A 27,411-nucleotide genomic window follows, 5' to 3' on the forward strand; every position below is an offset into this window, starting at 1 on the left:
AGTCATCATATAGCATGTGCCAGTGTCCAGTTTCCTTGCCATGTACCGTTTTATATCTTTCTTTAACGAGCCGTTGCCCTGTTGAGATTCACAAGTGTCCTTTTTATATTCATCCATTCATCTCATCCCATCATCTTTTTCTGACGCTTTTCAAAATCTCAAACTAAGTTACCCACACTATACTTCCACAATCTAGTAAGAACCCCCTGACTGTGGTAGAGTCACACTCAATCTAATACCACATACTATCCTAGAGTTCTCTGCTCCCAGTGGACACAAAGGGACACATGTGACTTTGCACTAATGACCACAAGAGTCTCTCCTTAAAGAGACACCCAATAATTGCTTCAGGTAGGTGACCCTCAACAGGGTCAAAGGATGCCTAGTTTTAATGACAACTTTTATACTCCCAACCTTGCTCTCTCTGCCCTGTAGACCAATTTTCGTTTTTGGCCAAGAGACATCTAGAGCGAATAATGAAGTCTCCTCTGCAAAGTCTGGAGAATCACCTTTAGTAATGGGCCTGAGGAGACACCTTTAAAGTTAAAGAACACCCAGACCACTATATACTGGCTTATATTGTCGCAATGGGAATCTAAAAAGATTATTTAATTCAACCAGCAAATATGTTAAGGCCAGTCTGAGAGCTAGTATATGCAAGTGCAATGTAACGCCATGTCAGAAGGAGGGCATTCCTTGACTGGCTGAAGGCTGGTTGTAAGTAGGTAGGTCTGCAGTAAGGTTAGATCATTTTAATGTGCAACTACTTTTCACATTCAGGATGATTTTAAGGATGTTGCAATTCTATTTTTCTGATTTGGGATGTTTGTATTTTAACAGTTATTATGTTTAGAATAAACTGCTGCTTTTTTTAAGACAATCTAGACCATTAATTGAATTAGACCATTAACTTTTTTTGCATTCCATTGCACTAGATATTTATTAAGGCATTCTATATAATTCCAAAATAGAGATTATAGATATCTGCAAATGTGAATGGATGCATGTAGGAACAGTTGTACTTCCTTTACAGATTGTGCTTTGGTTATTTTGTGTGAATCCAAGTACCAGATTACATTTGGTTTATTACAATTATTGTTTTGTTGTGATTTGACACTTGAGCCTCTACGTCATGTTGGAGTTTTGGAGGTCAGTTTTATGCTTTCCATTTAAATCTTCCATTAAAATGGAGCCTATACTGTCAATAAACTAATCAATACATTTTGATTGTTAGGCGAAACACAGCCACATGTTTTCAAAACCACAAGAAGACGAGCCTTTAAATAATATTTCTACAATCCTTTAATGATAACCTAGAGCAATACTGGTACCTGCTACATAATATCTATTGATTCTATCCAGCATGATTTCCTTGAGTAGCTCGCTTGAAATGACTTGTGTGTTTGGAACTAAGAATTTCAAACAGACTGCTGTATACCTCTGCGGCAATCAATCAGCCTTAATCCAAAACCAATTTACTCCGCCTGAAGAGGAAAATATCTTTTAATCTCTTGCCGACAATCCCTGATTGCAGTGCTGAGCATCAGTTGACAGTAAAATGGAAGCTCGCTTGTGATGAAGCTTCTAGTTTATGTACTACACAAAGCAGTGTTGACTTGTTGTATATACACTATAGACAAAGAGATGCTGTAAATCGCAGTATAATTGTCTTTGGAGTCCGTTCTGCTCAGAAGCAGTGCAGTTATTGCTGCATATGTGATTTTTAATTAATATTATAATATTTTTTTTTCAATTCAGTTCAAGGTTTATCTTTGAAAGCTCACATAATATATTATCTCGAGCACAACAACTAGTGCAAATTAAACAAGAATAAGAAAAATTCTAACTAGTCACTCCAATAATAAAAAAAAAAAAATTATGAACTGCAACTATTAATCCACTTTTGGCGTCCGTTTTGTCACTGGCGTAAATTTAAATAGCACTCTCTTAAATATTCATATCAACTATCTGTCATGCATAAAGCTCATGTCTTCAATCTCATTATCTATTGCAAGAGTAGATGGATTTATATTTTATTTTTAAATCCAATTGAAAGGTAAAAAAATTCACCCCAACTCTCGAGGGCACTGAACCTCACGTTTTATTTATTGTCATTAATTGATGGAAAACTGTCAAATCTTCATGTATACTGAACATGGCAACATAATGAAAATGATTGTTTGAAATATGGTGGCTATGGTGCAATATGTCCCCTTTTGACCCATCAAAAGTGTCTTAATCATGTCTGCTTTGTCTTGATTGCAAATAAAAGGAGTCAAAATATGCAAGCAACTTTTGTCTCACTGACAAATGACTCCAGAGGCACAGGAACAAAACCAGACATCTCATTGTAAAGTTTTGGCACTGCTGATGCGGTTTTGGGGGCTGGGGGGGTTGATCTCAGAGTCTGTCAGCCAGTTAGATGAGACTCTGATTTTCATCTGTGTGTATATCTGGGAACGCTAATTGGCAAGATGAAGCGATGATTGATGTGACTGATGTTCTCCTGCGCTCTTGCTGCAATTTTCCCACCCACATGCGTCAGTCAGTGTAATGACATGGTGTTGCTACTGTACAAGTTGCCCTTTTACACTGATCTGAGATCAGCGCTGTGCCATTTCTTAAAATAATTAAGCCTGTGATTCAAGGAGAGGGAACTAAACCTTGATCAGGACATGAGAGGCAATGACATGATGGCCCATCCTCCATCTGCTTTGACGTTGTAAAGTCTCTCACTTTATTTGAAACATTGAAGGACATCACCTCTCTGTTCTGTGCCATTAGCCTCTAGCTCATTCTCTTCCCCAATGCTAATTGACTCAAAAACACACAAGGTGAGGTCCCTGGGATGAACTAAAAGCGTGCGCAGACAGCCTCTTAATGGCCTCATTATAAAAAAAGAGATGTAATTTTGTGCAGTAAGTGTTCCAGTTCTTGTTGGCCCTGGGAAGGGAAGAATTTGCACTTTGGTGAGCTTTTCAAAACATACTTGGTGTGCAATAATTTTTTAGTACGTCAATAGATGGCATTCTAAGCACCTACACCTCTGTTGTTTGAATGAGAAGCGTTAACCTTCACCTTCAGCAAGGGCTGCGAATTTGGCAGGTTCCAAAACTCATAGTCCTAAAACATAAGAGAAATAGTCAAAGCAATAAGCTTACTTCCATGCTATTGAGTGCTCTCAAGGTAAGTCTATGTAAGTAGGATTGAAAGGAAAATCAGCTGAAGTGGCTTTTAGATGTCATTATTTGACTAATATTTTGGACCCTGATTGTGAATCTCTCTGATACAGCCTTGACTAACTTTGCAACCTTTTTTCTAGTATGTAAGTTGGAGGGATAAAAAAAGAATTTAAAGACCATTGCCTCCTCTTTTCTATGATCGATCCTAGGAGAACAACTTTCCAGAATGCAAGGGAGGGGGCCGGTGGCTGAGCTGGAGACGACAGCTAATTAAGATGGCTAATCGCCACATTTCACAGTGGCTAAATCAACTGTCACACTTTACGATCCACTCGACGGCTTCTGCACAAGCATGTGACATCATAAAACTGCGCCAATTATCCACTCCACTGTCCCGAGTCAAGTCCTGCTTGTGAATAGGTTTACTTCCCCTTAACACATTATGCAGAGGCGCTGCACCATAAGGCCATGGGAAGTGAGAAAAGTGATATAATCTGCTACACACCTGCCTGCAGAAAATGCATCATCAAATTAAGTACATGCTAATCATATACAGCCATGCTTTACCTTAATGAGTGGTTTAGCTTCTCCAACAGCCCTTGAACTCATTACCTGAAAGATTAGCTTTGAGTAGAGACATACCCTGGATGAAATGTGCAAGATCAGTTTTTTTGTTTTGTTTTGTTTTTTTTTTGGTTCCATGACTTCCCAAATATGAAGGCACCCTTTTAAGAGGGGCCCTTTCTATAATGTAATTATTGATTTGATTAAATGGGCAAATAGTGTTGAATATGGACCCATGGACTCTCTGGAACCCTTCATGGCTCTCATTGGGGCCCTCCAAGTTTGAAACCCCCTAAGATAAAGAAAGTTATCAACTAGTTTGTTTCTATCACATACAGTCCCTAGTACGGAAGCAAGAGAATATTCTAAACATCTGGCAGACTTGGTCATTCATTCCTTTTTTCTTTTTTTTTCTACATTTGGTTTCTCATGTCACAGCCCCTGTGTGCCTCATGGGAATGTGTTCTGGCATAAAGCTGAAAATTAGGCTTGTAGTTCAAGCGTCTTTTGGTGGTTCAAAGCCAACCAGGACTGAGGCTTTTTCCATGATTCATATGGTACACATCGACGAAAACGGGACTGATGTACAAGCAAACTGAGAATCTTTACATCTCACTCCTGTCTCTTCGTCTCCCTCTCTTTCTCTCGCACACACTTTCCCTTTCTCCTTTTTTATTTCTATCCACGTTTTTGGGGCAGCTGTGGCCTAATGGTTAGAGACTAGTTACCTGAAGGTCGCTGATTCAAGTCTCGGTGCTGGCAGGAGTTGTAGGTGGGAGGGAGTGAATGAACAGCGCTCTCTTCCACCCTCAATACCCATGACTGAAGTGCCATTGAGCGAGGCACTGAACCCCCGGGTGCTGGATCTATAGCTGTCCACTGCTCCGGGTGTGTGTTCACGGTGTGTTCACTTCTCACTGCTGTGTGTGTGTGCACTTGGTTGGGTTAAATGCAGAGCACCAATTCAGAGTATGGGTTACCATACTTAGCAAATTTCACGACTTTCACTTTCTTTCACTTGTGTAGGAGCTTCATGTTTTAATTGGCTGCTCTCTTTGCATGTAGTGACTAATCCTCCAGCGACTATCAGACCGGATGCCATTCTTGGTAGGGGTGTGAAAAGGTGTTTCAGACATCCTCCTCTCACATCACACCCCACTGTAGTTCAGATTGCTCTTACACCATCTTCAAAGTAGCCCAATCTATGGTGCACCTTCTTCAAACATGCTGAATTATCACATGTAAAACAACTTGGATGAATATATCTATGGCTATGTCAGGAAATTTGAATGGCAGATGTACAGAAGGAAACACCAAAAATGTAGTTGAATTTAGAGAGACTGTAGAGCTCCGGCAGTTCAAGGGCCATTATTTTCCAATATGAGGCTGTCTTTCTTTGCAGGGACTCTTTCGCCATGATAGGAGAAGCAATATTGAAAATGGAAGGGGATGCGCAACTGAGCTGAAGCATTGGGCCCACCAAATTGAAGGCAGGAGACAGAGGCCTATGAGTCGGCGTCTCATCAAATCGCTCATGAGGCCTTAAATTTTTTTTTTTTTTTTTTACTAAAGCGATTTGCGCATCCTCTGTGTGGAGATGAACACCACCCTGGCTAAGCCCTGACGAGTGCTTATAAGAGAAAACTGTTTGGGAGTGATTTCCCATCTGGATTCAGCTCGGATAAGCAGTTTTAAATTGCAGTAGGACTTATACCATTGACTACATTACTGAGTCCGCCAGGCCACGATATTGCATCACTTGCTCATTGTCTGATCTCAGAATACAGCTAAGGTTAAAAAAGAAAATAAGGCTGGCAAGAAGCGGATGTACCCGTTTCAAAAGAATACAAATATGTCACAAACTCGCAGCTCTTGCCGGTGAGGTTAGTGCAAATTGCCGAGGTTGTCTATATTTGGTTGATTGAAACATTCAATAAAAGAGGCGTAATCATAAAAGATTCGATTGTTCTTTTTACTTTGGGAATGTCATGTATTGAAGCCACTGCAATGTTCTTACAGGTCTTGCTTCTTTCATATCCTAGCAAAGTGAGTGATATTCTCAAATGCACCCCGGTCATAAGGGAGGGAGAAGGAGAGGCTTATTTGTGCAGCTAGGGACTAAGTGTTCTTTCTGGCAGTTTTCTTTTAAAAGTCGAAAGTCGATCTGTTGAGATTCTGAATGTGTTGCAAAAAAAAAGAACATGAGTTTTTGATTCACTTCTGAATCATAGTGCCATGCAATTCTTTTGTTGTTGTCTGTTATGCCCTAATAATTTTGGATTTTAGGAGATGCTATCAGGACATGTTATTTCACTGAATTACCCTGGGTGTTTAGCCAACTCCATTGTTAAAGCATGTTCAAGAATCTTTTTTAAAAGGACAGATATAGGAATGTTAACAATGTTTAGATAGTATGAATTAGGTTCTACACACTAGAGTAAATATTTTTCTTTTTTATTAAAAAAAATACACACACACACACAGTATAAGTTGCATATATATATATATATATATATATATATATATATATATATATATATATATATATATATATATATATATATATATATATATGTGTGTATGTGTATATATATATATATATATGTTTTAAAGTATTTTATATTTACTTTATTTTTAGAGATATTTTAACACATTTAAATTTAATGAAACTGTTACATACAGACATCTAAGTTACATATTTTTTTACATAATGTTATTTAATATTTTGTAAATAATGGCTTATTATTGTTACTATTATTTCCATTATCTTGTGAATTATTCATGCTGTTTTTTATTTATTTTTTATTTATAGGTAGTACAATAATTACGATTATTTGTTTAAATATATTTGATAAAGGAATATAAATTCTTGTGTATTTTGTGTATTTTTTGAAAAATAAATAAATAAAGAATATTTGCCCTCTAGCATACTATTTTTTATTTAATATTTTAGCTCCTCAAAACAGTAGCATAAATAATATACTAAAAGGTATGTGAGAGCTATCCATCACCCCCACCCCAAAGTGTGTAAACATAACTATAGTCAGAACTGGGCAAAGACTTATTCCATAGTGGGACGTCCAACATGTTAATATATTTGTGCAGTAGAACGGCATCTTTGAGTTCTTCAATCTTCATTGTGATGTGAAGGCCTGGCCCACTGTAAAGGCAATGCTGCTTCCTTTTCGAGTTTTTTTTTCTCACTATTGCAACATTCTGTTAAAAACTGATTGGTTCAAACCTGCGCTCGTGAATACTGAAAAGTACTACCTTGAGTTGACATCAGAGTACATTGAGCACTTGTTTGCGGGTCTCCAGTCTGCCTCCCTTAAATGAATTCCTTCCTCCTACTCCAGTTCCTTGTGTCCTTCAGTCAAATGCATTCTCCTCCAAACATGGCATAATCTTCCCATTTGTGAGGGCAATGCACAACTCCAAGAAGGAGTCGCCTCTAAATAATTGCTTCAAATAAATGAGCTCTTAAAGGTCCATTAGCCCAGCTTCTTCCTCAGCTAATAGCGTTTAGTGATATCAAAGATTGCTGGAAGGGACCTTGCCACAGAACAGATGGGGCCATCCTCTCCTAGCTGTAAATGAGTATTCTGAATGGATCCCAGGCCTTCATTATTACCTGGGCCTCCTGATAAAAAGGAATCTAAACTCTCCGATTATGTCACGCTTCACAAAAAAGTATATGCCCTTCACATGGTTCAGTCAGTCATTTTAGTGCATTTAGGTGTAATTGCATGCACAAGTGGTGAGAGAGGGAGGGACTTGAGCTGTTTCTAAGAGAGCACAGGTGCAAAAAAATAAAAAAATTCTACCATCATACTAAAAAAGGTACTCAGTCTTTCTGTGTTTTAAATTTTAAAGAATGTACAGTTCATTTTTTCGAAACTTCAAAAAGGATGCTAAAACACCATAAATGTATAAAGTAAGTTGCACGTTTTATTTAATTATTTTTATTGTTTAATTAACATTATTCATATATTAATAACATTCAATATTTTTATTTATAGATTTTATATTATATCTGTAATTTTATACCATAAATGTATAAAGTTAAATCAATTTAAATAAATAAATAAATTTGACACATTTATGTTTACTTATTTAAAACATATATATATATATATATATATATATATATATATATATATATATATATTCATTCATATTCAAGATATATTTTAAAGGATGAATTTTGAGATTTTATGTTTTCAAGTGGTATATAACTTCTGATGATTTCTAAAATGTAATAGAGAAAAAGGCAACGAGGAAGTCTTTTGTTTTAAACAAAGGTCAAAACTCCTTTTGTAATGTAGATTTCTGAGGGTGCACTCTTGTCATAAATTAATCTATTACTTTTCCTACATCATTTTTAACAAAAAATATTGGAAAAATATATATTTGGGAGTCTTAGACCTTTCCAACGACATATAGTTTGTCAAGATTAGATTACATTTGATTTTAATATGTTTAATTATTTATATATAATTTAATTTACATAAATTTTGTATATATATTTACATAAGTCATGTAATGTGACAATGTTTAATGTGTGAAGAAATTATTCTTTCATTGTCTCTTTAATGAATACACTTGATCTGAATGATATTTTCATTAATCAGACTGATTCTGTTTCTGATTCATGATTTGGTCACAGCACTCCATAGCCCACTGGAGTTGAAGATTATCAGTGAACAATTACTTAAATTTTGTCTTACATACAAATAAGACTTAAGAAGATGACTTTTAGATTCCCTTTATTTTGCATTGTGTCATTTTTGAAGTGCCCTTTCATTTCAACTGCATGTAAATAAGCAACCTGTACAAAATTTCTTCATTTGTGCTCGAGAAAGAAAGTCTCGCAAGGTCTAGAAAGACAAATATGATTTACTGACAAAACTTTCATTTTTGAGTGAGCTATACCTTTAACAATTTTATAAATGTATTTACACCGAATAGAAATAAAATACAGACTATAAGGCAGAACCCTAAAAAAGTCATTCCTTTCCTGAGAAGATGTAATTTATTTCACCTCTGACAGATTTAGATCACTTTAGAACCGAAGTAGGTGGGGAAAAAACCCTCTTTTTGAGGGAATACATTTTTCATTTGCCACATTTGTGTTACATTTATAAATGCTACAGCGTCGTTAGCATGTTCAAGCAGTTGTCAGACTGGTAGAACATCACTCAGCCTCTCAAGTGACCAATAAATTCCTCTGGGCATCTTCTCCCTAATCAGAATTTAATCTGTTAGCTGCCTCCTCCACCTCCTCCTCCCTCTTAGGTGAGTTATGTTTTTTTTGGGGGGGGGGTGGTGTATTGGTCTCCAGGAGTCAACACCCACTTTACCTTCCAGTAACCAATCTGGTAGTGATCTAAATATCCTGAGGCTTTCTGTCATCTTCAGCTCAGTGCTCCTGTAGTAATGGCACATTAATTTGGGCCCAAAATATTTCATAACATGTCCTCAGACAGATACCAAGCAGCAGTTTGTTGGCAACAGGGCAGAAATGCATTGGAATGAGAGATGTGGTGTGTGTGAGAGAGACATATATAAAATTTGCTTTTAATGAGAAAAAGCAAAAAAGCATTTCAAGAGAGCATCACAAGAGAGCAGAAGTGGGATGACAAAAGTGTGTGTGTGTGTGTGTGTGGTGATGGGAGGGGTAATGATTTTTGAGAATTTCCCAGGGTGTAGTTAGAGAGGCAACAGAGGGCGGCCCTGGCAGAGTTCTCGCCTTCGATTATGTATACTCTTTTATTCGATCATTGCATCTCTCTGCGCCTGACATTTGGTCAATAGGGCAATCTTCTAGTGATCAGAAAACGGCAGTCAGCCCACCGCGCAGAATTCCATTAGTTTTGCTTTCAGTGGATGCACTTGAGCAAGATAACTGGATATAACCACACATGGACTGATTCTGTTCTCACACTGATTGAATAGCAAACAGCATATAAACCAGATATTTTACCTGTTCCTTCTTAGTCTTTCTGTCTATCTGTCTATCTGTCTATTTAATCTATATAGGAAGAGTTGTTAGAATCCATCTGTTGATTTACCTGTCTATCTAGGAACATTGTGAATCATTGTTAGAAAAAAAATCTGATTCAATGTTCTTGAAACTGGAAATTATATACAAAGAGCAAATAGACGTGTACAAAAGGTTACACAGGACAAAAACTTTAACAAAGAGCCCTAACAAAAACCTAAAATGAGAGACACAATCATGTCTCTGAATAAGCTCCGATGGCATTTAAAGGACAGATTAAGGTCTTTTAATGTAAAAGCAGCCCATGGTGGAGGGTTTTGTAAAGATTCAATACATCCTTTCCTGTTCAGTCACTATGACAGCCTTGATTCAAATGAGGCCACCTCACGCACAAAGCAGCGAAAATAGAGGTGAAAGTAGTTTTCAGTTACGACATATGTCAGTAGGATGGAGGTCATGTTTTAACCATCATTTATTGAGCCTCTGTGTAGCAGCTTACAAAACCATTCCTCAATGCATCTGTGAGAGTTTTTGTTGCTTTGCTATTAGTGGCTCCCATAGCGTGCCTTTAACCTGCTGAATAGAATTCAGATATACGCTACACATTCGATGACAGTGGAGGTTTGCAGGGAGTTAGTGATTATTTTTGACATTTTTAATAATTGACTGCCGTCGGGCCCTCAATCTCTCTCTTCTCCGCGTCGCTCTGGCCAGCGCTCAGGAGACGGCCAATGAGTTTCAACAGATTGCCACTGTATGAATATTTCAAGAAAACACCATGAATAAATTAATGGCCCACAGCTACTGTACATGCCTTGCGAACTTGGACAACAGAAATGTTCTGTGATGTAACAATGTTCTCTAGGACTGTCCTGGACATGAATTACTGAAATTAGAATGAGACCACCGGCATCATATTAAGGTTGTGTTTTCTGCCCCTGCGATTCTATAAAACATCGTAATTTTATTTAAATAATATATATTTTTATTGCATTTGATCTTTCTATATTTCGTCCTATACCGTTTAAATAAAAAAGTTAAATACGGTAAGCATATACTGAGCATATGCTACATTTTAAAAGATGATATATCAGTTTGCATAGGACTTTCAGCGCCATAAGTTTGCTGATAATGTTTATACTCAAACATCAACTTTACACACTAAATAACGCTAAAAACGTGAAATCACAATCAACCACCCCTTTAAGTACAATTTAATCTTCAAATTCTAAACGTTTTCACACCCTGGCTCTTAATGCATCGTGTTTCCTTCTGGAGCATCAGTGAATGTTGGAACCTTTTTTAATAGTTGCGTTTGAGTGCCTCAGTTGCCCTCAGCATCAAAAGATGGATCTTAAAATCATACAGTCACTGCTGGAAAAGGGTTCAAATATGCAAGAGATGCTAAAGAAATGACAAAAAAAAAGACTAAAAATGACATATATATATTGGTAGAAAGTATATTTATGTGAATTTGTTTTGAAAATTCATGTATGGGTTCCTAGCTATTTCTAAGTTAAAACCTCATATATCGTTGGTGCTTTTATTGGGTATTTTGTAATTTTCCGGTCTCCATTTACTTCCATTTGTACGGATGACAGAAGTCATTCAGAAGAAACAAAATAATAATAGGGTGAGTAATTGATGTCAGAATTGTCATTTTTGAGTCCCTGTAACATTTACACCTGCTATGTTTGACTTTTAAATGAATGATACCACGTTTGTCTCCACTAGAAACCCAAAACAAATTTCAGCCGGGCACGAGACATGGCCATGCACCATGACTCTGAATTAACTGGCATTCACTGGGTACACAGAACATACATGCCTAATACTTTATCTTCTAGTTCTCACTCAAAAGGTTTAACCTTTACATTTTAAGCTTACGGTGTCATTCACAGGCACATGCACACATAAAAATACATTGGCTATCTCATCCAATCAGGTTTCCTTCTACCTCGACTTGCACTGCTGGCAAGTTTGATGACCTCTCGGGTTAAAATTTGACAGGGTAGAAGAATTTTGAGAGCAGTTCCTACGAATACTATTTGTTTCGCTGGTTTGTGCCTCATCTACCGATAATTTGCTGCTCACAGATAAGGATAAACGTGTTAATCTACTGTATAATCATAATCCCTCTAGGAGGCCTGCAGGGAAATATAAGTCCTAGTTACAATAAGAGAACCGCTGACACACGGATTCTTTTATCATCTCATTTCAAAGTTGTGGAAACTTAACTTTGTCAAACAAAGACTGAGCATGAGTCAGCTTCGGGCTTCATAATAGATGCGCACTGCTACCTATGAAAACAAACCTAGCTTTGATGGTTCACTAAGGCCCTTGTGCATTATCATTCATATTAAACTATAACCCAGTGGCACTTATTTTTTCTGACACAATATCGCCAGTCAATCAATAATGCATCCCAGAGTTCAATTCGAGATGGATGGATATGCTTTATCCTGCACATAATATTGCGGGCAATCTTACAGTGCATGCAGTCGTTGGTGGAGATAGAATTACCAACCACTGATCAGATGCTAAAGAGTGAGCGGCATCTGTTTGCTTGCATGGAAGATGGCTTAATATTACAGAGGACATTAACCCTTTAAAGCCTGACACATTAAAAAAATGGCAGAAAATTATATATTTTTGGAAATTAGATGTTTATTAATCCTTGAATCAAAATCCCCCCCCAAAAATTTTGCCAACTCATATTGTTTATGATATATTTTTTGTATCACATTTGATACATCAGGCTTTTAGGGAACGTTTTGCTTACAACAGTGTAGATTTTAGATACAAAAAAAATCTATTATGCCTTTAACAATTTGAAAATATAGAACATTTTAGGCAGTTTTTCTCTCTTTTTTTTTTTACATAGATCTTTTTTCCAGTCCTTTTATTTCACTTTGTGGTAGTCACGAAAGCAGTTTCTGTCTTTGTTCAGGCAAAGATGCACCTTACACTTCTTACAGTACACATGTGAGAAATGATTGTTGGTTCAATTCTTGCAACTTTCTCTATCTCTTTGGCAGTTGTGTTTACTGACTTGCCCTCTTTTTGTACGCTGTACATATTTGTTTGTTCTGCCGTTTCCTGTAGCATTTCATCAGTGACAAACTGTTTGAAATACATGTATGGAGTCCAGTTACACCTGTCTTCTGTCCCTTCCTCATCAGATGCAATGAAATCGACAGATGGAGGTTGAAATTGTTTTTATCTCCATCTGTATTCTTTCTTTTTTGCATTATCCTTCACCGACTGCCATTTGAATCTGTCCTGTGTTGTTGGGACCTCAACTTCTATGCTGCTCTGGACTACACTTTCGAATTGATAATCTTCTTCATCACTGCTGTCTGAACTTCCATCATCATGCATGGCCTGAGGAATCCATTCCTCATCATTCTCCTCCTCCTTCTCCTCCTCTTCCTCTAACTGCTCTAGGTCACTTGAATTGCCATCCATTATTATGTTGATTACATTTTGAAGATGCTTTTTTTTCTCTTTCTTCTTCCTCTAATCTTTTTGGCATCTAAAAATACACATAAAAATTGATGATTCCAGCATATTGATTATAATTTTAGAGGAATTGTTACTGTAAAAATAACCTAAATGTATTGTAAGATGACATTGTGGTAGGCATATTGTAGATTACATTAAAAAAATATTTGACACGACTATTCAGGGATAAAGAACCTTATACCTGCAGTTTCAAATTTAATATGTGCATTTTTAACACAATATATATTTTAATATGACATTTCAGTCATGAATTGCCATTAATTGAATCATCCCAATATTGTGTGTGTTTGCACTGTGGTAGTCATAAAGTAGATAACATTACTACAATTTGACATTACTGTTTAGACATAAAGCACCATTAATACCTGATGTATCAAATTTGATACACAATTTCCAACACGATTTACTTGTAATTTAATGATTAAATTATTAAGTAATTATGCATTATTTCAATTCAGAAAGTGTTAAATTAATTATATCAGGCGCAATCCAATATCATTTTTTACCTTAACAACTTGAAATTAGCCTTTATTTTCCTGCCGAAAGCGTCTGGCTTGATCCAATCGCAGCTGCCATTTTGAAAAGCTAAAAAATCACCCCTCTACTGCCTGCAGTACAGTGAAATTCCACAAGATGGCAGAATACACGTATCAAAATAGATACAACAGGTTTTCAAAGAAAGTATTGCTCTCACTGATTCAATATATGTCTTAGAAACTCATGTATCAAATATGATACGTGCGGTTTTAAAGGGTTAATGGAAGAGGAAAGGTAAGCAAATATTTAGCAAGATTCCTGCTATCAGGCAGTTAAACAATTTCCGAACAGCCCACATGTCAGCAATGCGACTGCCCTCAGCAGTTAGGAAAGTTCTGCTTTATTGCCGATTTACATAGAAATTGCCTTATTTTAGACTCAATGGTCTTTTTTTTTTACCCATTATCTGCTTCTCTCTTTTATCTATAAGATGGCAAGGTTCTGATTAGAATTATACGCAATCAGGGTTGGAGAGCGCCTTTCGACTTTAAAGCGTACTGAAGTTGTCCTAGGGTTCAGTCCTATAGAGTTCTGCTTCTATTATTTATCGAATTAAAATGCAAGGTGATATTGTTGAAACATTCACAGCAGCAAAGTGTATCAAGTGCAGAAATAATAATATATATAAAGAAAGCTTGACCACATTGCTGTAGAAATTATTATTGATAGAAATGTGATTTTAGTGTTAAAGTGTTTGCACACAGTCCATAAGAGTAATTATTATTTCAGGAGAACAAATATCACCCCTTGGGCTCCAATTATTTTCATGCATTGTCTCCCTTAGCTTCTGACTAGGTTTTGTTGTTTTGCCTTTGTTCTTTATTTATTTTTTTAATCCATCTTTGTATTTTTGATCATCTTTTCCTTAAAGGGTTTGCGCTGTACAACTTTAACCCTTTGTGCTGTTGCCTTTTTGCAAGCGTTATCATTTTTGTAGCAAGCTGTGAATTGCTATTCGCTCTAATCTTATAAAAGAGTGACAAATACCCAAACATATCGAATCGCCAAGTGGATACCTAATGCACATGATGCTGATCAACATCTGAGTGGATATCGATGTATTAAGCTGAGTAGTTTGCCGTTTCAGACTAGAAATGATTCAGTGAATGCTTTAGTCAGCTTCTTTTGGTCCATTTTTTTTTTTTTTTTTTTTTAATGCTGCATCTAATACATAAATGTACCAAAAAATATTATTTAATAATAATATTGTGTATATACAGACATACACACTAAATAACATAAAAATCATCACGGTTTGCACAAAATGTTTAAGCAGCACATCTGTTTTCAATGCTGCTGATAAAACATGTTTATCAAGTCAGCATATTAGAATGATTTCTGAAAGATCATGTGACACTAAATACTGGAGAATGGCTGCTGATAATTCGACTTCATCATAATAAAAACATTTAAATTGGCAATATTTTACAATATTCCTTTTTATGCTGTTTTAAATACTGTTCAAATAAAAATGTGAATTTTCACAAACAAATGCACGCAATTCAATGTTTATATATTTAAATACAAACGATAGAAGACAAGGGGAGTGTTTAGGAAACCTGTATGGAAACAGTTATTATTTTGCTGTTTGGTATTGATCCGTAAGGTTGTTGCAGTCAGTCAGATCTCACAGAAAGTGTCAACTTTAAGTGAAGCACAGATATTCCATCTTCATTTTCCTTTGTATTGTCACTTGCAGACCAACCAGTGGCAGATCTGCCATTGTACAGGCATTTGCTATGAAAAAAAATCATCATTGTCAAAGGCAACTTAAAGTTTACACTAACTAATTGGCAGCAACATAAAAGGGGTATTGAAAAATGACAAGACACCCTGCTTCCAACCCCTCCTTTGAAATTTGTCAAAATGTTTTCTCTTATAACGGGAAAACAAAGCATTCGCTCGTTAACGATGAAAGAGTTGCCTAAGTCCCCTGTTGATTGACGATCACTGAGATGTATGACACCTCACAACTTGTCATGAAGGAGTAATTTGTACTTGACTGCGATCCGTTCTGTGAGGAGAGACCAGATGTCCCGTCTTAATTAGGCCAGCAGTGATGTTTTTAATGACTTCTACCCTATTACGGGCAGAGCGTGCGCTAGTGAGAACGAGAGAGGAGTTTCAAATCCTTTTCCCTGTCACTCTCATCTGAATGCGAGTGAGCTCCAGGAAGTGTGCTGCTTTTTGTCGAATTGCGGTATGTGATTTGAGATGTGCTAAAAACCTGAAGAGCCAGGGAGGAACTTGAGGGTTTTGGAGCGAGAGGAGTCAATGGTGAACAAATGCAACTTTTCTGCCTAATCTCCTCTCCGAATTGTTTTTGTATTGCATGCTTCATTTATATCTATGAGGGTGCACACTGTGCAATATATTTAATTAATGGCATCTGTTATAGAAAACTAGGTCAGACTAGTTGATGGGAGATATCTAATGCACAAAAACACTCTACAAAACTAAGTTGTGCTCTCCTGAAAGGTTTATGCGCAATTTTACGGTTTTATTGCATCTCAGATCTCTAATTCTGATTCCCCTCCAGATGACCGTGAAGAAAAGGAATCATCTCGTACCGAGATTTGGCATTCACAGATTCATGACAGGCCGGTGCATGGAGTATTAGAGCTCTTACTTACAATGCACAGATCAAATTTGGATTTGGCCTATATTAAATTATAGCTCTTTCTCTGATGTGTCTGTTCAGTACATTTGGAGAACAGCATAGAAGACTGTTCACAAGGCTGATGGTAGCATTACCTGCGTGCGAATAACCTCAAGGTAGAATCGAAAGTAAGTTTCTGAATAAATGTAATTGCTTTGCCATAATGAGGGTATAAAATGTTATTAATATTTTAGAACAAGTCCTATTTTTCATTTCTGAAAACCACTACGGGGCTCCTTTTCAAAGGGTTTCAGTCAAAACCCAATGGGAGATTCAATTGACTTTAATCTTGCATTCGTTTGAAAATTTGAGCCCATTAGTTAACTTTGCCTTTTCTGTGCAGTTTTCATTGCATTTCAATGAAGCCGCTTTCCTGTGGTGTTAAAACACTAATAGTTGCTTCAAATAGTTAATGAGGAAAGGATTTATAGAGGGAGAGAAAGTGGGGAAGAGGAGAGTTGAGGACCTAAAATATTTATATTAAACATCTGTGTTTTTATGGAGGTTGGAATAAAAAAAAGATACAATACACAGCTACAGGGTACAGGAATCAAATATTTATATGCTTTAGTGAATAATTTGGGGATTGAGATGCAACTATTAAGCATTCTGCACCTAGCACGGTTCTCTGACAGCACATCATTTGTGGCCAGGTGAACCAGCTAATTGATGAAATGCATTGTGGTCGCTGGCAAGGGAAAGTCAGGGGACCGGCCATAATCAAATAAAGGGAAGGCCTGAATAATTCTTTTTGAAGTGCTACGGATCTCATGAGTGCAATGCGACTCTAATTGCTGACGCTTGGCACGCACCCTCCCACTGAATTCGTGAAGAACCCCACACACCTGCTCAACCCACTTGGGACCAACGATATGAAGGAACCGTATTTTAAACCAGTTCATTTTGACTCGCTTCAACTAATTTTGATTCGCTAGTGACCAAATCCCCAAAGAAGAATCTCAAATAGTGCAGTTCTTCAATGGATCTCCACAGTAAACCATCTTCTCGCTACCTTTCCTTATAAATCACATAGGATGACTAAAACGCCTGCCTTATGAAATGCTAATGTGTAAAAAGCACTTTTTATTTGACATCTGCTAAATAACAACAGTCCTTATCTTGAGGCTGACCATCAGCCCCCCTTAAGGGTCAGCATTTTGAATCCTGGCTGCTCAGCTTTGAGTAAATAAATTGTGTCTTTATGTTTTTTATAATCTGATAAACAGCTCTTTTTCGCGCTCAGAATCTCCATTTAAGAAAAGTAGGTCAAGAGCAGAAGCTTTAATCGACAAGCCAATACACTTCTCTTCTCCTTACTTCTCTACTTTAAAAAAAAACACTGCAGACTAGAAAGCCACCTCAGTGGTTTATCTCAGTCGTAACTCAGCACTTGTACAAGTGCACATCAAAGGATGTATCCAGATCAGATTATTTTGGATAAAGTTGTGGTATTGTTGGTTGCAATGCAGCAAATGCAATATGAGGCATTAGGAAACATTATGAATTTAAAGTGATAGTTGTTCTGTGTTGTTTTGGCCCTATAAAAATGCCTATGGTCAGATTAAATTTAGCTTATTACATGGTTTTCCGGAATACTTTAATCAGATTTATTTACTTAGTTGCTTTTAGGGGCTTGTATCACTTCAAGCTCTCTGTCCTCTCATATAATAAAATCAGGATTTTTTTTTATTTTTTTATAAAGTCAATTATTTTATAAATCAAATATAATTATTTATAAATCACCAATATAAAAACAAAAATATGTCTCTTTGATACCAATTATGCCAATTTTTCTAATTAGAAACGTGTATATGTATGAATGGATAGACAGAAAAAATAAATAAAGAAAGAATATCCAGTACTTATTCATATTATTTTTTTATTAAATTATCTTAATATATTAAACATAAAATATATAACCTAAAATCCAGTATCGAAACAAAAATGTAAATTTAATATTTACAATGGGTATCGAAAAGAATCACCCCCCTTTAAAATAATCACATTTTGTTGCTTTGCAGCCTGAAATGAAGATACTGTTTTTGTTTTATCCAGCTGTATTGATTCAGTGCAACTTATAACATCCAAGTGAAACATATAACAGTAAAATGTCAGAAAATAACTAAATAAATAATCACTGAGTTGGAAAAAATTATCATCTTTCCTTGAGCATTTCAGCCCTTGGTAGTGCAACTGAAGCAAACAATCAACTTTGGGTACAATGCACTGTCAGAAGATCTCCAGGATAACATTGTGGACAGGAACTAATCAAAAACCAATGGCTTTATCAATGCCTAGAAGCACAGTGAAGTCTTTTATTAAGATGTGGAATTGAAGTAAATTCTATTATTAAGAAGTGGAAGGTATTTGAAATAACACAGACCCTCCCTGGATCAGGACGTCACTCCAAACTGGATTAAAGAGCCAGGAGGAAACTGGTCAAAAAGATGACCAAGAGGCCTACAGCAACTCTGAAGCAGAATTTATGACAAAGAGTGGTCATTGTGTGCATGTGACAACAATATCACATTTTCTTTACAAATGTGGCTTGTATGGGAGGGTTGCAAGAAAGAAAAAAACACTACTCCAGAAAGGCCACATGCATTCACGTCTGAGCTCTGCCAAAATGCACCTTGAACATTCTGAGGCAGATGAAACTAAAATTGAATTATTTGGCCTCAATACCTAACGATATGGATGGGGCAAAATACCATCAAATCCTGGAGGAAAATCTGCTGAGCTCCTCCGGAAAGTTGTCAGTGGGAAGAAGGTTTTCCTTCCAACATGACAATGACCATAAATCCCCATCAAATTGAACTGAACTCTTGAGCAGTTCTGCAAAGAGGAGTGGGCAAATATTGCAAAGTCTAGATGTGCAAAGTTAGTAGAGACAAATCCCAACAGACTAAAGAAAGTAATTAAAGCAAAAGGTGGTTCAACAAAATACTGACACAAGGGGGTGATCCTTTTCCCAAATCAGTGATTTTGTTTTTTATTCATTTATTTTTCTGACACGTTGGTGTTATAGCTTTCACTTGGATGTTATAAGTTGCACTGAGCAAATACAGCTGGGAAAACAAAAACAAAAAAGTCTGTTTTTGTGTCTTTATACTCACTTTTTATATCTCCAAACTGGTTCAGGGATTTAGTTTTCTTTAACAACCGAATGTACATTATTCCTTACTAAACCATAAATAACTGCCAGAGGCATTTTAATAAAACAGTATACATCACTTTAAATAAGAAATATGATCATGATTTCAGACTGTTTACGCATTATCGTGGAAACAGGGGAAAGCCAGTGTTTTCTGTCTGTCAGCACAGGGTGTATAATGGGGCATTAAAGCAGCCAAATCAACAAACACATGCCTGTTTGCAGGATTGAGAGGATGAGTCTGATAGGACAGGATTCCCATCCTGCCCTGGTGAGACTCTCAGACAGTCTGAGTTTAGGCTTGCCTTTGCCCATCTGTTGTGAACCCTGGCCCGCAAGGGAGGGTGGGCTACACCAGGACAGCAGTTGGCCAATCACGTGCCAAAGAAGGGCCTTGTGTTGATCCTAATACTTTTCAAATGATGCTTCCTGTCTAGGACCGTCCTAAATTGCCCAGATTGGAAGACAGCTCTTTGTTTTCTGTATTGCACTGTCATGAAGCTTTTCCAAGCCCCTGAACTGATTTAGCTGGTAAACAACCTGTTAACCTTGCTTCGCTGCAATAACGGCCTGTTTCCACGCAACGAGATGTCATAATCATCTTGCTTTGCAAGAGTCCGCCATTATGCGCGGTATTTTCATCTCTTGTCAGCATCCTTGACAGAACAGCAACATGACAGGAATCCAATATATCTAAAAGCGAGAACAGTTTATTTCCTCTAGAAACCACTTTCAATTGGCATGAACATAGAGAAAAGTGCATTTTCCTTTAGATCTAGGTATATATGCATTTAAATAACATCCCAGTTTGCTACTCTGTATGTCTAGGGTTTATAGTAGTCTTCATAGGTGAAGGCAGGCCGCAGGGAGAGGAAGATGAGGGTATGTTAGACCAGAGTTACTGCGTGGGGTCCATATCAAAACCCGGCCATCGCACCACTATCCCTGTCTGCATCCAATTTCAGCATGAACGTTTCCTGTTAAACCCCCATCAAACAGACACACGGCAGCACAAAGGAAAACCTCATCTCCACGGGAAACTAATCCGCCGGTGTGCGCTGTAAGCCTGTCAGGCTTTTTTTTATTATTATTATTGAAAGAAGTCACTCATTTTTGCCAAAGATTAAAAGTATGGCTAAATTGAGAAAATCCGCTTAGGAATTTTTCTGAATTTAAATTTGGACTGGTAAATGAGGAAGCTTCTCTGGACAGAAAAGGTGTGTAAGGTGAGATAAATTAGAAAATGTCGAAAACATAATTGTTTCAGCCCTCCCTCTTCTCTATATATAAGTCTTCCTTTGAATGCAGAACAAATGAATGAGGTGAGTTGGCAGCATTTCTGTAGTTACCTCAAAATTCGCCCTTCCTGATTGGCAATTCGAGCATAAGAGACATGCTTCTGAAATGAGTTTCTCCGTCCCTTTAATTGCATCACCACTGGCAACCAGGTGTGTCAGTGGGAGGGAATGGCAACTGCTTGCCAGCAGGAAGAGGGGGACTGGGGCGAAACCACTTTCACACATACGTGCAACATTCCCTGGATGGTGTATTTTCCTCAACATTAGCTTTTAAATAATTACAGGCATGTTAAAAAAAAGTGATTTTTTTAACAAATATTTATATTATTATTATTGCTACTTAAAAGTGTCCATTTGAGCAAAGCAACTTACAGTGCATTCAGGCTATACATTTTTTCCCTGGGAATTGAGCCCACAATCATTTGTGCTTCTAATGCAATACTCTACCACTGAGCCTTGAGGAATTCTACTTGAGGAAATTATTTCAGAGTAAGTCAGAATAAAATCAAATGTAACAATTTATTCAGTCAGGTAAATATGTATTATGCCAATTCAAAGATATCAAGAATTCTCAAAGATGAATCTAAGAGTCAAAGGTGCATACCTGACCTTGGAAAATAGGATGGAGTGCAGAGACACACACCACACTATGGGCTTTCCGGTCTACCGAATCGCCTCAACCCTTTTGGTGCAATCCTTTAAATACAAAACCAAGATAAAACCTCCCCCAAATGGAGGCATGTAGAAACAATTGGAATTTGCATTAACCTAGGTCCCAGACCTGGGTAGTTTACACCTCAATGGGATCAGAAGGTAATTTGCATGAAAGACCCTGGGAGAGTAAGGAAATATCTTACCAGTCCCACTGATACATTTCAAATGATAGCAGACATGACTGTTAATTCACTTGCATTGACATCTTCATGTTAAATTTTGAACAGACTGAGTGGAAGAAAGGATGGGTGAAGGGATTTGAATAGAAACAAATGGAAAAAAGGGAAGGAAGTTTCCTGTTTCCGAAGATGCCCATGTACGTTTGTATGATCTGTTTCACAGGAGATCAAAGTTTCTGGGCTTCTTTCATCCTTACAAGACAACAGGCATTCAAATAAGCTTATATTTATTTGAGTGAGTAAAGAAAGACATTTCAAGGACAGTTTGAAGTATCATAACATCTTTAGGTTTAGCTTCTGGTATGTAATACGAACATAACACAATTGAAAACTTAAACCAATTTCTTCCATACATTTTTTCCAAGCGGTCAATCTTTTACACTGTACTTGGATCCAAAATCACATAATTTCAGAGAGTTCTTCATGTGCTTGCCTTTCAACTGCTAATAAAGCATATTTTATCAGTATACATGTAATATGCATATAATTGTACATACTGCATCCACCATGTTGCTGTTGCTATGTGACCTTCCACTTCAGTCGTGTAACAGTTTCCCACTGTTACCGAATGTGAAACCTGTTGAATAACAGTTATTATTTTTTAATACTGTTTGGTGCCACTAATGATGGAGACATCGAAAAGTGCAGCACCAGCATTCCATGATCCTGTGTGTAAACTTCGCAAAGGCAGCAAAGGTATATGGTTGTTGTAAAGATAAAAGTAGAGCTTTATGTGTGCTAAATCACGGCAGAGCGCTCATCCCATCACTCCCTCCTCTGCAATTGTTACTAGCCTCGCTGGCCTGGACTGAGCTTCTTAGTTGGTAATTATGTCAGCCTAAATGATTTATTATTTATTTTGCTAGACTGCAGGCTGAGAGACAGCTGCCCCTGGAGTGGTCATTAATGTGCTATCTGGTCAGGCAGGGCGCGTCTCCTATGATCCTGACCCAATCTCAGATCCTAATCCAAGGAGGAAGGTGGCTGCAGGCCAGGATTTGGCGGCCCAGCTATCTCACTGTCTATAATTGATAGGTTTTAGGCGATTATATGCTTCACGTGATTAAGATCTATAACGATGTATTGATCGGACTGCACTGGGATTCGACCAGAGGGTGTTAGACATCCACGACTACCCGCTCTGCCCTCCTTCCCCCCCGACCGATGGTTTGACATTTTGATATCTGACATTAGATAAAAGTGCGCAAGTGTGTATCTGTACACGTTTTTTCTTCCCTGTACAGCTTACCTGCAGATGAAAGGGACGATTGTTGTTTGAGTTTATGAGTACATACATATTTACAGTGTGCGCATACGGAAACATGCGCATCTATCAATCTGGGGTTCAGAAGAGGAGCTGGATTGGATTTTGAAGGTTAGGCTGAGAAGCCTGTGGGTGGGTGATTATTAATTATGATAGCTGTAGACTCAGATTTTATCCTGCAGTCAGAGACCTGTGGGACATCAGCGGAGCTGGGTTGGCTGACACTGAGACAATCAGGAACAGGATGATGTGGCACTTGATGGGAACACGTTGGGGAAAAAGCACCACTTTCATCTGCGCTAATACTGTACCTAACTAGCATAAATATGTAGTTTCATATAAAAGTATCATCTTTTAGCACAGATATTTAGGTTATAGGCTATATATTTAATTGAAACTGTTGCTTGCTATGCCACAAGCTAATCAGCTAGCTGTGCTACACTTTAAATCTTTTATTTGATCAGTAAATCAGTTTACTTAACATTCAAATGAATCAGACCTCAAAATATGAGATACTTGAGCTTTTAGGAAAGCTTGTTAGATTTATTTTTCATTTTAAAGGAATAATCATGACAAAAATTGTTGCTACTTTTGTTTTGATCGTTAAAATTGAAAAAAAAAAATCTTAAAGGAATTAATAGTATGAAATATAAATAATAAATTAAATCTTGATCTGTGAAGTGTTTTATTAAATGGAAAGATTAAGAAAATAAATACAATAAATACAGCTAATAAAGCTAGTAAATTTAGCAAAATGGCTTACTTAAAAAAAAAAAGTCACAGAAGCTTAAATTATTTTAATAATTATTTATTCAATTGGTGAATGTTTTATTTGGTCTTTGAATTGCTTAAATTAATCATGTTAACAAATTGATTTACTTAAAATTTATCAAATGAAAAGATTCAGAAAAATGTAATTATGTGCAGTATCCAATATGTACCCTATATAACTGCATATATCTGTATTGTTGTGTCAGTTACCCAAAGCTCAAGGAATCTTCTGTTGATCTAAGCACAGTTCAAGATGGAGCAACTGACTGTCAACAGGCTTCCTTGCTGTCGATTTGACATGCGAGAATCCATCCCTATTGTTAATAGACAGAGTGCAGAAGGAAAACGGAGCAAGAGTGGGGAAATTAAGGAAAAGCAGACAGAAGCATTTCTAGCTCATTTCTGCATTATGGCACATTTCCATTCCAGTCTTAATCTCCATTGAATGACTGTCATCGCCCTCCGGCAGTAATTAGAAACGGACTCTGGCCAGCAACAGACAATTTGGTCTAGCTTGTCTCAAGCAGCAAATTACCTTTAGCTTATGGTAAGCAATATTCTGTGCCAGGCAACTTTTACTGCTGATTAGCAATTAGCCCAAACTACAGACAGCCAGAGAGCTAATGTTTAATTTGGTCTGCTAATGATAGACTCCCATCTAGTGTGCACAAGCTGGGAGAGCAAACTCAAGGGAAGGGGGTTGGGTGTAAAAATGTATGGATTTCTTCTTAATTCCTTTTCATTTACAACCTGACAGGCCCTCTGGTAGTAAGGACATTTCTTAGCGATTAGTAATGGCTGCCCCCTCAAAGTGGCAACCGAATTTTAATGCTTCTTTTCAAGGACTTCATCCAGAAAACACACACTCCTGAGGCTAAATAATCATAGTGTTTTCTTTCACAAGCACAAGATCACACAATAAGGTGATCACGAAAGAATTTAAAATGGACTCTGGGGGGAAAGAACTTGATCTGGACTACACAAAACCCTTTGGGATGAATTGGAACTGCTAATGCTAGTCAGACACCATATTAAATGTATTACGCAACTAATTATCAATGGCTGCTAAATACCTTGTTTTCTGTAAAGAGGCTCTGTTTGTTTGCAGATATGAGCAAGCGGTGTCTGTGGGGGATCAAAGTGTCCCATAAGACCCTGCTAATCATTCTCATGTAACCAAGCACACACTTGTGGGCTGGACCCGCCAAATCAGGTGGACTAGCTGCAGCAAGTTCAGCGTAGTTGCTTGTTAAGGATGTGCAATGGTTACCGTGGGAATTATCCCATCCCTTAAGGCTAGGGAGTTCTCGGCGCTAATGAACGGCAAGAATGAGGCTCGTTATCCTCCTCTGTCTGTCTGATATTCAGCCACAGTGTCTCATGTCGTACACGCACCTCTCTTTAGTAAAGATGGAGGATAGACGGTGGATTTGGCTCTCACGTGGATCAGAACTTTGTGATATATGCCCTGCGGTATGGTTAGAATGAGAGATGATATTTCTCAAAGCAGGTCATTATCAGCCAGGTTCAGGTTGCAGGAGAATATGGTTGTCAATTCGAAGTGCTATTTTTAGTTTATGACCAAATCCATTCTTTTTACATGAAATTATTGTCTGTCGACTGGGAATATATTGCACAAGCCATATGGACCATGCACCAGTCATGTAGCCTGGTAATACCAAACTCTGCTACTTCGCTTTGCTTCGTAAACAGAGTCTGGAAGGGCATAATTGACAAGTGTTTTCTTTCTCGTTAGTCTGAAGTTTAAAATCATTGGTTACCCGTAAGCCAATCACATAATGTATTGGTTATGACCGGCTCGGCCACCTCGAACTACCACTGTAAACACAGGTATGTAGCGAAAACAAAATCATTGAACAAAATACCGGAGTAAACATGGCAGTTCGCAATCACAATTATTGCCTTGCCGGACTTTGGCCTCCCAAGTTTCTCTCTGATGATCGGTAACAGTTGATACATTTTACTTTTCTCAAAACCTGTCGGGACTCGGGAGTAGGGCCAAAACACTCTTCTTGCTCGGGCTTCAGTTGGCAAAGGCCAGGAATATTCTCCACAACTGAGCAAATAGCGTCCCGTGTCTCCGTGTCCGTTTTCGATTTCCCTAACCTAAACTAAAATAAAAAATTTGGCGCTTAGTGTCTACGTCATGGCTCTCAGCCCGCCCTCTGTTCGTTGATTGACCCGCTGTTTTGGAGCCGGAGAAAAACTGGGAGATAGTTCGCAATCTCAGACTGAGTACAGAAGTGAACTGAAATTGAGCAAAAGTACGAAGTCTGACGTAGTCAGGCTACCAGTCATGCAAGTTCCACAGAAAAGTCAACTTAAAAAAAAAAAAAAAAAAACTTTATCTAGGTCTGTCAACATTGTGTTGGCTTGAAGTATTATTAAAATTAGATAATGTTTACCTACAGCTTTTGGGTTTTTGAATATAAAATACTATATATTTTCTGGAAAGAAACAAGCTTGAATTTAGGGAAAAAGTTAAAAATGGATCAAATAAACTGAAAACAAGAAAAAAAAATCAATTCTTCCCTTAGGGAGTGATGTTGAAAACTTCAGGTGTTTCATGTAGCGTTTAAAGGAAAGCAGGTTGTCCACATTGACCAGTGTTACATGTTGTTTGTTAACCTTTTCTTTCTTAATTCTTCTTCCAGCCTTTGTTCTTCTCTTCATCAGACACACCTGAGATACAGCCAAGGTGTGGTTTTGCTGCTTGTCAAGTTCAAAAGCAAAGGGATGTTTTCCTTCTTTCCAAAGTCCACAAACCCAACTTTTTTCAAATCTGTGTTTCTGATTTGTGCAGGCTCTTGGGAATGACAGTGGTGCAAAAAAGAAGAGGCCTGTGGAATCGAGTGGTGGGAGAGGTAGAGAGGGACAGAGAGATGGAATGGAGAAAAAGATAGAGAAGGAGAGAGAGCGAGAGAGAGAGCACTAGAACATGGAACTCTCTCCCTCATCCTCTCGCTCGCTCTCATACACACACACACAAAACACAAAAAGACTGACAGGCTGCAGCTTCAAAGCTTCAGCTTCTCTCTCTCCTTCCTTTGGTGTGGAATTTCAATGCACTATTTCATTTTTCATTGGGGGGTTGAGGAGGGCGAGGACGCTGGGGCAAGATGAGTGTGTATTCTTTCAATGATCCACTTCTGTCCCACAGTGGTGCTGATGTTTTTCAGTAAACTAATATCAACACAAATCCAGCCAAACTCCAAATGAACAACATGTGAGATTGTCTGGAAGTTTAGGACACGCTGTATTTGGAAACGACAAATTCAGCAGATGGCAGGCAATAATATGTAGCAATAAAATAACAATTTACTAAATATTTCATTTTTTTTAAAATAACTATTTTTATGAATTTATTTTATTTACTTATTTTATACTCAAAGATTTTCCCCCAGCAAACAGAACAGGTCACGGTTTCCATCTTTCCTATGGAAAAATGTGAAGAAACCATGGTTTTGATCATATCTTTTTGACACAGAGAGAGAAAGAAAAATTTAGGTTTCCTACATAACTTTTCTACTGAGATTATAAGA

General features: G+C 37.4%; 1 long non-coding RNA gene across 2 annotated transcripts in view; it reads left to right on the top strand.

Moving 5' to 3' along the window:
* LOC127976073 (uncharacterized) overlaps positions 1 to 27,197 on the top strand; it is a 97,828-nt gene extending 70,631 nt beyond the window's left edge. For both annotated transcript variants that reach the window (XR_008157731.1, XR_008157733.1), the window contains exons 3-4: positions 26,524 to 26,567; positions 26,673 to 27,197. This is a non-coding gene — a long non-coding RNA (uncharacterized LOC127976073). The remainder of the gene's footprint in view (positions 1 to 26,523; positions 26,568 to 26,672) is intronic.
* Positions 27,198 to 27,411: the final 214 nt, after the last annotated feature.

Source organism: Carassius gibelio, chromosome A4 (assembly GCF_023724105.1).
Source record: "Carassius gibelio isolate Cgi1373 ecotype wild population from Czech Republic chromosome A4, carGib1.2-hapl.c, whole genome shotgun sequence".
Lineage (NCBI taxonomy): Eukaryota > Metazoa > Chordata > Actinopteri > Cypriniformes > Cyprinidae > Carassius > Carassius gibelio.